A 12,634-nucleotide genomic window follows, 5' to 3' on the forward strand; every position below is an offset into this window, starting at 1 on the left:
GGGTGCTGGCGGGGCCGGGGTCACCCCGGGGCGGACACGCGGGGGCCGTGGGTGGGGCCGGCGCGCAGGGGCGGGCCGGAGCAGCGGGGACGGCTCCTGCTCCAGTGAGGCGGGGCCCGGGGGCGGGGCGGGGCCCGGGGGGCGGGGCTGCGGGGCCGGCCCCCGGGAGCGGGCGGGGCTCCGGGGCGGGGCGTGGCCGCGCGGGACGGCGGGGCGGGGCGGGGCGGGAGGGGCGTGGCCGGCTCTGAAGCCGGGCGCCGATTGGCCGCGGCGCGCTCGTGCCGCCGGTTGCCAGGCGCCGCGCGCGCGCACCAGCCCCGCCCCCCGGTACGTGCCCGCGCGGGGTCGCGCTCGCGCCGCGCCGCCCGCTCGGTGCGTCGGGGCCGCGGAGCCGGCGGGAGCGGGGCCGGGCCCGGCGTGCACGGTGAGAGCGGGGACGGAGGGACCGCGGCCGGCCGGAGCGCGGCTGCGGCGGCACCTGCCGGGCCGCCTGCCCTTGGCGGCGGGGAGCGGGGCTGGCGGCGGCGGCGGCGCGGCCTGAGCAGAAGCGCGGCGGGCCCGGGCCTGGCGGAGAGCTGGCGGCGGGGTGGCTTTCCCGGCGCGGCGCCGCCTCAGCTCGGCGCGCCTTCCGCGGCCTGCGGGACCGGCCCCGTGCCGCCTTCCCGCCGGGCCGCGCTCCCTCCGCGCCGCTTTCCCGCCGCCGCCCTCGGCCCTGGGTGGGCGCCGCGCCCGGGAGCGCTCGGCGGGGCTGGGCGGGAGGCGGAGCGGGCCCGGAGCTTCGGGCGGCGGGGTCGGCCCGGGCTGTACCGAGTGAGTCCTGGGGCTTCGCCGGGAGCGGCCCCGGTGCTGTCGGTGGCGGCAGCGGGCTCTGGTTGTGACAAGCCCCGTGTGGGCGTCCCGGGCTCTCCCCGCTCACAGGGGCCGGCCCGGCGCCGTGGGAGCACAGGTGGGTGCCCGGTCGCTGGCGGAGGTTGTGTTCCTCAGGACAGGCGGCTGTCCCGGCAGGGTGGCCGGGCGGCCCGCGGCGCTGCCCCTGCGGGGCTCCGTGGGCCCCGCCGCTTCCCAGGGCTGACCTTGGCTCCGGGCGCTGCGAGCGTGACTAACAGCAGAGGCTGTTCCGGGAGGGACAGACCTACAGCCAGGCTCTATCTTCGTTCCCCAGTGCAGGTGGCTAAAGGCAGCTTAGTGGTTCTGCCGCCCAAAAAGGTGTAAATGCCGCATATTACCTGTGGCCTCTCTGCTTTCTTGGAAGCAACAGGCTGCAAAGTGGCTCACCCAAGTTTCCAATGCCCATCAAGTCAGCAGGTCTGGATTTACTGAGATTTGCCACAGGTTTGAAGTTGGCAAACGTGTGTGTTTGGAGTGTAACTAGGTCCTGCTGCTCAGGGGGGAAGGTGTGGGCAGGGGGATGTGGCACCTGGCTGTAAGGGATCACTGTCACTCCCTGAGGTATATCTCCCTTGGTCCTGGAGCTTTGGGCTCCTAGGCTTGGGAAAACACCATTGGCATTCACCTGTCCAAAATGAGATTAAAATCTTTTTGTGTTAAAAAACCCAAGAATTCGCCTGTTTTCTCTTAGCCCTTCCAGGCAGGAGCTTCTTTCTGCCACCCATTTCTGTTATGTGGTTGCCTACTAATGCCTCTTGCCTTGTGAGTACATTTTTAACAAAACTTGCTATTTAACTTGCCAAACGGGATGCTGTCTCGTCCCACCTTTAGCTTTACAGACTCCTTTCCTCACTTTAGGAGTTTCTAATTCTTAGGTTTCTTCACACAGTCTCTGCTGCTATACAAAGTATCCTAAACCACTTATTCATTCTTCCCAGTGCTTGTCATTGCGCTCTTCTCTCCTAAATATAGGGTAGTATGCCAACAGAAGGAGCTTGAGAGCAGGCTGAAGTGCTGGGAATACCACTGTTTACTCAGAGGAGTAATCAGCAAAGCCTGGCTGATTCCAGGTCGCACTGACTCCTTACTGCAGGAGTTCAGGCTCACTTCTTTGGGAGCTGGCACAAATGCTCCAATAGCTGGGAGATGTTGCTGACAGCACCTGCTGGCTTAGGCATACCCATTTCTTTAAGCATTGTGTACATAGAGTAGTAAATTTTGCTTAATTGTTGTCATCAGACCTGGGGAATCAGTAAGAATTATGGGGCTGATAGCAGTAAAGGTGTTCTGCTCTCACTGTATACCAGTGAGTTTTGTTTGTATGGGATTTGTTAACCCCAAGCACTTGCCTACTTTTAGAAACACTGGTACTTGTTGGTAACTTATCCACTCTGTTCTCCTCATCTCCCAGTGCCCGGAGTGCTGAGCTCAGCCGCTCTCAGAAGCAGAGGAGGATGTGTGACAGGTGGAGTGGGACCCTTTGCCAGCTTCAGCCATGGAGCTCCTGGTCAGAGCTGGCCCAGCGCTCTGGCTGTGACTTGTCTTCCACGGGCGGCTGCTCTGGAGGCATTCTGGCCTGCCTCTCTTGGGCAGAGCCATGCTCTGACAGCGAGGGGGTAGCATCAGGGGGAGCCCTGCTGCATCCTGGCCTGTGTGAGCATGCCAGCAGACAGGCCTGAAAGGTGCTTTGGGGCTCTGCGCTAAGGAACAGTGGTCCTGCTGGGCACTGAGGGGGGAGAGAACTGTGTGGTTGCAGCAGCTAGATCCTGGGGAAGTTTTCATGCTTTGATGTCTGCAGCTCAGGTGTGAGGTGCAGTGTGTTGTCAGGCTAGCAGAGAAGGTGTGATGGTTCTGCCTTGGCAGGAGTGGTATTGCTCACCAGTAGGAATGGTGTCTTCTTGCCTTTTTTGTGTTCCTTGGACAGATAATGAGACAAATTGGCCTTGAGAGGTATCTCCAAGGGTGCTGTGCCAGCCTGGGGCAGAAGTCTAGCTGATGGAGTAAAGGTCTGCCTCGTTCTGTGAGTAGCAGCTATCTGAAAAGTTTTGTGGGGATGATTTTTGGGTGGTTTTTGCCTTTACTCCTGTTAGCTGAGGAATAGTACTGAGGAGTTAAGTCTAGTGATGATTCATTTGAGTGAGGAAAATGCAAACGCTGAATTCTTCTTAGGCAAACGGGTCATGTAAATAAATGCCTCTGGCATTCTTTGTGGTGCTTGCAGACTGTCTACCAATTACTTCTGGTCTCTTGCTGGATCAGTGGGAGGTTGTTGCTCCTTGAGCTCTGACTACTTTGGCGGTGATTTGGGTGAAATACAAATAAACACAGTTGGATTGACCTAGTGTATCTGAGCTCTTGGTATGCTGGAAATGTTTGTTCTTAGAATGTTTGCGCAGTCTGGAGAGCTCTGTACCTTAAACCTAATTTGCAAAGGACTGTGACCGTGTTTAAGCTGTGAAAAATAAAATATCAACCTGAAGAACCTGTGCTTTTAGGGTTTGTTCTGTGAGACTGAATTTGAGCAAACTACTAAGGTGTTGCTGGATGGAAAGTTAATATATTAACCTGTGTGAACACTCTACTTAGATGCACATCCTAGTCTGGTGCTGCCTTCTGTCTGTGTGTATCTCTGTGCTTATCTGTTGACTGAAATTGTCTCTGGTTCAGCTTTTCTGGGATAAAATTTTATCTTGCTAGCAAGAAAGATGGTTGTATATGTTTGCTGTTACCAGTATTTTTGTCAGATCTGCTGATGCAGCAGTGTCTGAAGGAGATGATCCAAGTCCCCTAGCCAGGCAGGCCCTCTCCCTGTGCAGTGCCTGAGCTGGTCACCTGGTGACCAGCAGAAAGCTCCATGGCTCGTGTGCCTGGTTTGTGAGCTGTTCTGGGTGAGTGAGGAAGAGGACATGGGGCAAGGTGAGTGGCATGGCTTTGATTGCAGTTCAGTAGGCAGCAGGGGCCTCTTGTTTTGCCATATCCTGCTCAAGGTCACCTCAGTGCTAGTTTTTCGGAGCCTTGAGGCACCCTAGGAGATTTCCTGGAATCTGCCCATGGTAGCAGTGCAGCCTTGCAGAGATCTTCCACATCTGGGGTCCTGTCCCTGGATAATGTGGTGCCAGAAGGGGCTGCAGGGTTACCAAGTGTTCCCTCATCTCCTTACTGTGGCCCGCTCCTATGTCTGTGGAGTGCTCACAATGGGTGCCAAACCTCAACACAAACTGAGGTTTAGCTGTGTGGCCCCTGGCTGTGGCACTGTCAGCTATGCCTGTGCCAGTGGCACTATGCTTATCCCAGGGTGAGGTAGCAGAGGGTTGTGTGGGAAGGCTGAGCTGGGTAAGCCTCACTGCTCTTGGAACAGAGGGGTCAGACCCAGACATGCCATTGTGGTGCCTGCAGTCATTTTGCTCAGCTGACCTGTTTTGTCCCTGGGTTAACTTTCTGCAGTTTAGTAACCTGGATTTTCCATGGAAGGAGCTAGTGAATCCCCAACCAGGAGGAGTTTGTCAACAGCCCAGCACTGCAGGGGGAAAAAGAAGTGAGGCCCAATCTAGAGGAGGAGGTGTGCATGGTCCCTATGGTGGGTTAGAGCAGAGCAAGTGGTCACCTCAGCCACCATCATGGTTTGATGCTCTTAAAAGGGCCTTTCTCTGCTTTCAGCTGTGCATTCTTGCCTCCTCCCAGGGGCCAGCTGTGGTGGTGAGCTAAGGGATTGACCAGTGGATTCTGCTGATCTGGCATAAAGTTGATGGTTTTTCAGCTTGACCCTTTAGTCATTATGCAAGGCTTTGCAAGGGAAGGGTGTTGGACCATCCTTGGAGACAGGAAACCACTGCATCAGCAGAACTCTCCCTTTGTAGTTGTGCTCTTGGCTATAACAGATATTTACTTTTTCAGGGTTGAGTTGTCCCCCCTGTTTAACTGTGCTGCAGGTATCATCTAGGCCTGGAGAATGATTCTTGGTGGGATTCAAAGTCCTGTCTGACTTTGACATGCAAGAGGATGAGGTTTGGAAACAGCAATAAAATTTGTCCCAGCCCCACTGTGTTCAGCTTTGTTTAGGGTTTTTCTTTAGAAAACCAGGCTGGCAGCCTCATCTGACCTGTAAAAATGTATCTGAGTGAATGTTTCCGCTCATGACTTCTCTTTTCTCACCTTGTGGTCTCACCACAGTGCTTTAGCCGTCACTGCAACCCTAAGTAAGGGTATGTGTGTCTTTCCTGCTGTACTTTCTGAGAAGGGCTCGATTCATAGAGGGTTTCCATGGTCAGATTCTGAAATACTTTGTGTGCTGGTTTCTCCAGCATTCCAGCAAACTGGCTCAGAAGCCCCTTCCTGCAGTCCTTGGTAGATACTCCTCCTTAGGGACCTGACAGGCAGCATTCCTGCCCTCCCTCCTCTGGGGTGGAGAAGTGGTTACAGAGAGGTTTCAGTTTAATCTCACGTAGTTACAGGTCACAGGAGTGCTGGATGTGTGTGCTGAATTCACACGGGCTTCTCTCTTTTTTTGAACTAGACTGTGCATTTTGACTTCAGAAAGCTTAATCTTCTGTGAAGTATGTTCCTTAAGGGTGGGGATTAGCATTCAGTAATTTTGATGAGAGTTTCCAGTAGCAGATACTGATCATTTTATATCAGTCCCAAGGGCTAGGGATTGATTTTTGGATGAGCTTGAGTGATAGCTTGAACCAGTGGTTTTCCACTGAAGTGTTGAATCATGACAGGTGATGTGAAAGCCTTGTGCCACTGTCACAACCTCAGATTGCCGTGTGGGGACTGTGTGCTGCTGGTCCTTGCTAGGCTGGCCCTAACTGCCTCTTCCCTCTTGCCCCCAAATGGATTCTTCCAGGTCTTTTGGGAAGCACATATCTTTCCAGAGCTTCCTGGACTTCCTTGTGTGCATGGCTTTTTTGGGACTTTTCAATTTCAGTGGAGAGCGACCAAGATCCCTGTCTGTAGTGCTCGGTTACCCAGCAGTCCAGGATACTGTACAGATTCCACTTTCATCAGGGTGGAAATAGTTGTGAACTTTTTCCAGTGTGAACTTTTTTCTAAAGCAGCTCTTCAGTGTTGGTATGTAGCTGGGAGTTCCCTCTACAGCAAGAAGTTTCATCAGGTCTTCTCTGAGTATTGCTGAAATGTAAGGTGTGACCTTCGTGTTGTGGCACTTGGGATTCCTGCAGGAAGGCTTTACACAGTTGTGGGCTTCTAGGTGGGGAATGAGAAGCATATTTGAGGCTGCAGTGATTCTCTGTTCGTGTCCCCGTGGCTTTCTGCTTAGGTCTTGACCTCTGTGGAGTGTGAGCTCTCTGTGCTGCAAGAGCCAATTCCTGCATGACAGACCATGCATGGTGTTTCCCCACCCCAAAGGAAATATTTCTAGTGGAATTTTTATGATAGTGCCTGGGGGCCTACATTACGGGGATAAAAGGTGGTTATTCTAAAACCGTCTCTGAATTCAACTTCATAGGATCCTACCAGGAAGCTACACAGAATCAGTGTAGCTGTGTGTCTTTTTCTCTAAAAATCAGACTTGTGCCTCTTCAGATGCAGGTAAAGGCTGGCTGGATACAAGGGTGGGACTATGCCAATTCCAATGGAGAATCATCTTCTAGTATTTTTCCTAAAATTCAAAACTTCCTTTGCCTATCTTCTGAAATTGCTTGGCATCTTTCCTTTCTCCTACCATAGCAAAAGCTTTAAGACATGTGGGAAAGTATAATTGCAGAGGTACTGGCATCAGCTGAACTTAATGGGCACAAACAACTCATATAATTGATTTGTTTCATTAATTCTCAGTTTCAGTACATTGAAAGCTTCTGCAGTGTGGTGTTTGTATACAGAATAGCTGTTTGGGATGTGTAAGAGGTCCTGCGAGTTCTGCAGCACGGTCACAATGCAGATGTGCCCATCCTTAATGGGATAGAGCACCAGGAGTAGGGCAGTCAGCCTTATTTTAATGAGTGTCCAGGTCAGATCAGGGTTTTTTTAGGCTGGGCATTAACGTTTGTGTTGATGGCAGTAATACTGAGTGATTTGACTGAGACTGTCATGTAATCTAGTGTAAAGGTCTGTTCCATGGTGCTGCTGTATGTGTTTCCATGGTATCAGTTCACTGCTCCAGGGTGAGCTGTGTGGCCAAAATGTGAAACTTTGTGTCCTCTATCTGAGGAATTTTGTGCTTCCACAGGTGTTTATGAAACCAGTGCTTTGTGTTTGTCTATGTGCCTTGCGCTGGTTGCTCTTTCAAGAAAGAGTTACCACATCTTAGAGTAAGATTTTGTTTGAATAGCAGGGGTCAGCCTCTAGGGAAGTAAGAAATTTGATCTGAGAATGACAATTGTTGAGATAAATACATATCTTCAGAAATGTCCAGAGAAAACTAAAGTAATATGTAACAGTACTGCATGCAAAGCCTATGAACCCTTGGCACTAAACTGTAAGAAAAGTGTAGGAATAGCCTCATGAAAACTTTGTAGTCAAAAGCTAACATGAAAAAGGGCTTCACTTGCTACTGGCAATGATGTAAAATTGTATATTGAGGAATTAAAGCTTTGAGAAGGCACTGGTGCTCCCCTGTGCAGTAATGGTGATAAGCCAGGATAAAAGTTGTGTGCGATTCTGTGTGCTGAACGTGGCAGAGGGAAGTACTCCATGATTACCATGGCTAATTTGGGCGTGAGAAGTTTTGCTTATTAAAGCCTCAGTCAGAGGTGGATGAGCTCCTGCACTGTGGAAGCAGTATTCCAGCCTGTGATGTGGTTCAGTCACCACCCTCCCCTCAAACCAGCGTCCCAGCACCGGTACCATTGCACTGCACACCTATTATTCCTGAAAACTGGAATGCTGACCCTCCTCTTTGTTCTGTGCTGCTCCACCAAAGCTCCTCCAATCTTTTAGTCATCGGGTCAGGTGGGAGTGGTCCAAGTGCTGCTGGCCTCCTCCTCCTCCTGCTTTCCCTGCTGGAGCCGTGTCCTGCCGGGACAGGTGGAGCCGTGCATCTCTGGGGCACCTCGGTGCCTGCCCGTGGCTGTGTGGGCTCAGCCTGGTCTGGCAGTCGGCTGTGCCTGGGCCGTGGGATCCCAGGGGAGAGGGGTGGTGGTGCTGTCCTGCTGTCACAGGAATAAGCTGTTTCCTGCAGACCTCTGCGCTGCATCCTGGTGCTGTGTGCTCTGCTCCAGCGTGACCCAGCTCAGCAGCCTCCAGCCTTTTTCTCTCCTCTGAATGGCAGGCTCCTAAAGCCTCCCCTGAAGGTGCATAACTTTGTATGGGAAACTTAATCCTGCTGACTCCAGGTAAGCCTCTCTGCACTTTCTATGGATTTCTTACAGTCTGTTCACATGCTGGTTCAAAACCTTTGCCTTGATATGATGCTCAGGAAGTCCATTGAGGCAGTTGCTGCCCTGTGCCACAGAAAAAGGCAGAGAACAGAGGAGGCAGTGAGATTTAGGGTTTGATTTTTTTCTGAAGTTAAGATGAAGTCGAGATACAGCATATAGTGGCAGTTCTGAAGGCACTCCTTGGCCACACATACCTGTGTTTTGTGATGAGTTGGTCAGTTCACATCCTCCTGGAAAAGCAGTCTGCCACCAGCATGAGGGAGATCATGGAGAGCAAGGCTGAGTGCAGAACTCTGCCATGGGAGTGTCTTCTGGACTGTGTAGTGTTGGGCTTGGTCACTCCAGCTGGGAGCCCAGGAAAGATTGCTCCACATACTGAAGTCCTCGTTTCTGCTCATATATGGGAATTAAGGCTGGCTGAGCTGACTCCCTAGGCAAGTGTTTAGGGGTGAGATTCTTCTTTAAGCAGTGACTAAGATGATGATTATTAGTGAATTCTGCACAGCTGACTCTGAGCCCTGTTTGGGACCAGCAGTCATAGTCTGTGCCAACTGGAAAGGTCAGCTAAAGCTTGGAGCTGCCTGGGCACACAGTGAGGTGTCTGATTTGGAGCAAGGAAGAGCCACCCTCAGTAGCAGCAGATAGCTCAGCTCTGCAGCCTGAGCCCATCCAGGAGCAGACACCTTTCACTTCCCGCTGTCAGTGTCTATTCTGGTTCAAGGCAGGCATGGGCATGTACAGAAGCTTGTAAGCACATGGGTCTGCATCTCTAAAGAGGTTTTCTGCTCCCATCTGGGAGTGGAGGAAAAGTGGGAAACTTGGTCTTGTAAATCTACTCTTAAAGAGCTTGAAGATCAGCTGAAGTGGCCAGTGTCCTCCTGCTTGGCCTTTGTGGCTGCAGCCATCTGAGCAGATTTGCAAAGCACTTTTCAAAGGCAAACAGTTGTCCTATTTACTTCCTCTCCTCAGTGGAGAGGAATTACCTGTGTCAGCAGAGCTGAGAAGTTATTTTTCATTTCAGGCTTGGTGCGGAGTATAAATCTGGACTCTTCTGGGTGTAGCTAAAGATCGTTCTGGAGCAGAAACACAGCAAAACATTGCAGCTCCCCATCTGTATGGTGATCCTGTACAGAAGCACAGCAGCCCTTTGGGGGAATGATGCTACATCAGGAGCTGATACTGCCAAGCATAATGCTCCAGGTTTTTATCTTCAGCTGGTCTCTTGGACTCAACAGCTTGCCAGTGTAGAGGCTGTTGGTCCAGGAAAAGAGGTTTTGCAGCAGTGTCTTGTTCCATTTGTGGCTGCAGGCTTTAGAGCATTCCCTTGCTTAGCAAAGTCACATGAGAAAAGCATTTCATGTATTTTTAGATGCCTTTTAAAGTGTCTTAGTGGCTGAAAAGAAACCTGCGCCAGGTCACTCGCCTGCTTGCTGCAGTTTGCCCAGGAGTGCTCAAGTGGACTGTTAATGTGGAATAGATCCAGCCAGAGCCTTCTGCTCTAAGGGAATTGCTGTGCCTGCTACCAGGATGCAGCTGGCTGTGGGAGGTGACCGTAGCTCTCAGTGTCTGCTGCTTAGATGCTGCTTAGGACAATAGTGGGAAATGAATGGGAGATGTCCAGCTGAACCCAGTTTAATTTCTCTTTATCTTTGGAATTGTCTGGGTTTTCCTTGGTGTCTTTATGCAGTGCTCTTTCCTGGCACAGTTTGTTGCAGGGTGCAGACTTGGTGTGCTCAGCTTCTCAGTTGGTTTGAGCAGGTGCTGCTGGCAGAAGTAGTCCTGCCTTTCCCTTGTGAAAAGGAAAAGAGAAGTGGTCCTGCAGACCCCAACATCTAGGCTGGAAATCAAGCCAGATGGAAACTGGCCTGTCATTTGTCTCCTGTTCCATTCCTTAAATGTGTGTCATTTCCCACATCCACTACTCTGTGCACTACAACTCCTGTAGTGCACAAAGGGAAGAGAGGGCTGGGATGGGAGAGGTGGAAATGCTTCCTTGGGCAGTTATAGTGATTGAAATGATGATGTGGCTGCCTGTGATGCTGCTGTTGGTCTTCAAGCAGGCTGGACCACATCTGCTCCGTGAGGAAGAGGCAAGAAGAAAACTCAGCCATTCCTCTGTCTGCAGATTTTCCAAGTCTTTGCCAACACAGGAGGATGCATTATCGCTTGCAGGCCCCATGTTGCATGATCCCTTGAGATCTTTGTGGGCCACTGAATAGGAGGAAAAGTTCACTGGTGTAGGAAGGAAGCATGATGCAGTGCATTGGAGGGTGGAAGTATGAGCTGACATCCTGGGGTGCACATGTGGGTGAGGTTGTTGGTGCTTCAGATGTTTGGTGGCTGGGCTGTCATACCACTGCCGACCAGATATGAAGAACATTTTCTCCAGGAGTCCTGCCCTTTCAGAATAAGCTGAAAGAATGGGAAGCAAATACAAGTGAAGAGAGCAAGGGACTTGAGAGAAGCCTCCTCTAAAAGCAGCAGTGTTCATGTTACAGCTAGCACCAAATATTCATGTAAGATAAGCTGTGATTTTTACCTTGAAGCATCTGGTGAGGTGACCATTTGCTGACAGTGTGTAGGCAGGTGGTACAAGAGGGCTGGAAAGCTGCAGGTTGCTCTCCTTGTTCTCTGAAACAATTTTGACCATAAATGATGAAAGTCTGTGTCTAACAAGAGGATGAAGCAGCCAGACAATGTAAAGCCTGGGAAAGGTGTGTGGTTTTCCTTGTTTACTTGGTAGACTGCTTAATAATTGAAATATGTAAATGAGGGGAGACTATGTCTTTTCCATCTCTTGAAGCCTTTGATTCAAGACAAGGTGCAAAAGTGGCTTTCATCAAGAGATGGAAACTTCAGGGATCTGTGATCAGGTCTCACTAGATGCTAGCCTTCAATATGATATGGGCATGGTTAAGAACATAATCTAAAGTACAAATGTTGAGCTTTTCAATGTGATCTACTAAACTAAATGGATATTTAGCAAGAAAATTTATTTTTCTTGTCCCTCTCACTTAAAATGAGCAGGGCTGTGGTAAGAGCTGTGGAGATGCCCCTGCATCTCACCTGAAGCCCTAGATTGCTGCTTAATATATGCCTCCTTAATTTGAGCCCAGGTTTCTGGAGATGAATTTTAACAGTGACCCTGGAGCAATAGCAGGGCAGTGGGTGTGGCTGATGAAGGTGTTCCCTGGAGGTCCCCCAGAACCAGGGTGTTGACTTGTGCTGTCTGGGCTGGGTTGAAGGCTGGTGTGTGCTACTGGGCTGAGGCAGATGGACAGCTGCATGTGCCACTGCCAGGACTGCCTTGTAGGGAGATGTGCCGGCTGCTTCTCAGAAAGCTCCTGGAGCTGGTGGCTCCTGCAAGCCTGGCCCTCAGGGCTGGGGACATGCACGCCTGGCCTTTTCCCTGGGTGCCTTTTAGTGCCTGTATAAATACCAGCAAGCTTCAGATGCATTGCAAAGTCTGGCCCTTTTTTTAAGCAAGTCATAAATAGGTTGGTGCTCACTTGTGGGTCCGGCAGAGCTGTCACTAGAAATGATGTAATGATTAAACTCGGCATTGTGACGGCTTTCCTGCCGAGCTTCCCTCCCAGGTCTGTTTTTCTGTTCTCTTCAGGAGCTTCCCAGGTGCCAGGTGAGATACATTTAGACCCTGGAAAAAAAGTTAATTTAGCAGAACTCGCTATGAAGTGGTGTTTCTTAGGATGAGACAGACCAGCCACAGTCTGTCTTCTCCTTTTGATGCAGACACTGATTGTGCTCGCTCTGCTTCCCAGGGAGCCTGTCCCGGCTGCAGCGCAGCTCCTGCACTAGATTTTATAGTTAGGGCTCTTTGGAATAAGTATCATTTAAAAAGTATCCAGCCAAGAAAGAGCACAAGATGTAATTCCAGTGACGTTTGTGGATTTTTTTGTTTGGATTTTTTTTCCTCCAGAAGGACAGTGGTTTCTATTAAAGGGAATTGGCAGCGCCTGGCCTTTAGCCCTGGGCAGGAGATGAGCTTTGAGGGTTCGTCCCTTTGCTGTGGGGCCAGGGTGGTTTTCTGAACTCCTCAAACAGTGCAAAGCTCAAATCAAGCAATTCCTAGCACATCTGATATTTTTGTAGTTAACCTGTGAAGCTTTTGTGTACGAAGCAGAGGTCCTGGGAAGGTATGAGAAACAAGCTATTTTTACTCTATCACAAATAGGGCTTGGCATGTTTATTTTAGACTCCGGAGCTGCTCAGGCCACCGTGGGGTTTTTTATAGTCTTCTACTGTTACTGTCAGATTAAAAAAATCAACTTGAACTCTGGAAATCACAGGAAAATAGGGTGCCCCGGTGTACTTGGCTCCAGTGAGGCTCTGAGGAAGCTGCAGGGAGGAGTTGCCTGTGTTGTGCAGTGTGGCAGTCTCGGGGTCTCCTG

General features: G+C 51.0%; 1 protein-coding gene across 1 annotated transcript in view; it reads left to right on the plus strand.

Annotated features, from left to right (window-relative positions):
• Nucleotides 1-317: 317 nt before the first annotated feature.
• Nucleotides 318-12,634, plus strand: part of DAG1 (dystroglycan 1) — a 49,187-nt gene continuing 36,870 nt past the window's right edge. The window contains 1 exon segment of the mRNA XM_021529173.3: nt 318-424. The gene's annotated coding sequence lies outside the window, so the exon portion shown is untranslated.

Source organism: Lonchura striata, chromosome 12 (assembly GCF_050655825.1).
Source record: "Lonchura striata isolate lonStrDom1 chromosome 12, ASM5065582v1, whole genome shotgun sequence".
In the NCBI taxonomy this organism is placed as follows: domain Eukaryota; kingdom Metazoa; phylum Chordata; class Aves; order Passeriformes; family Estrildidae; genus Lonchura; species Lonchura striata.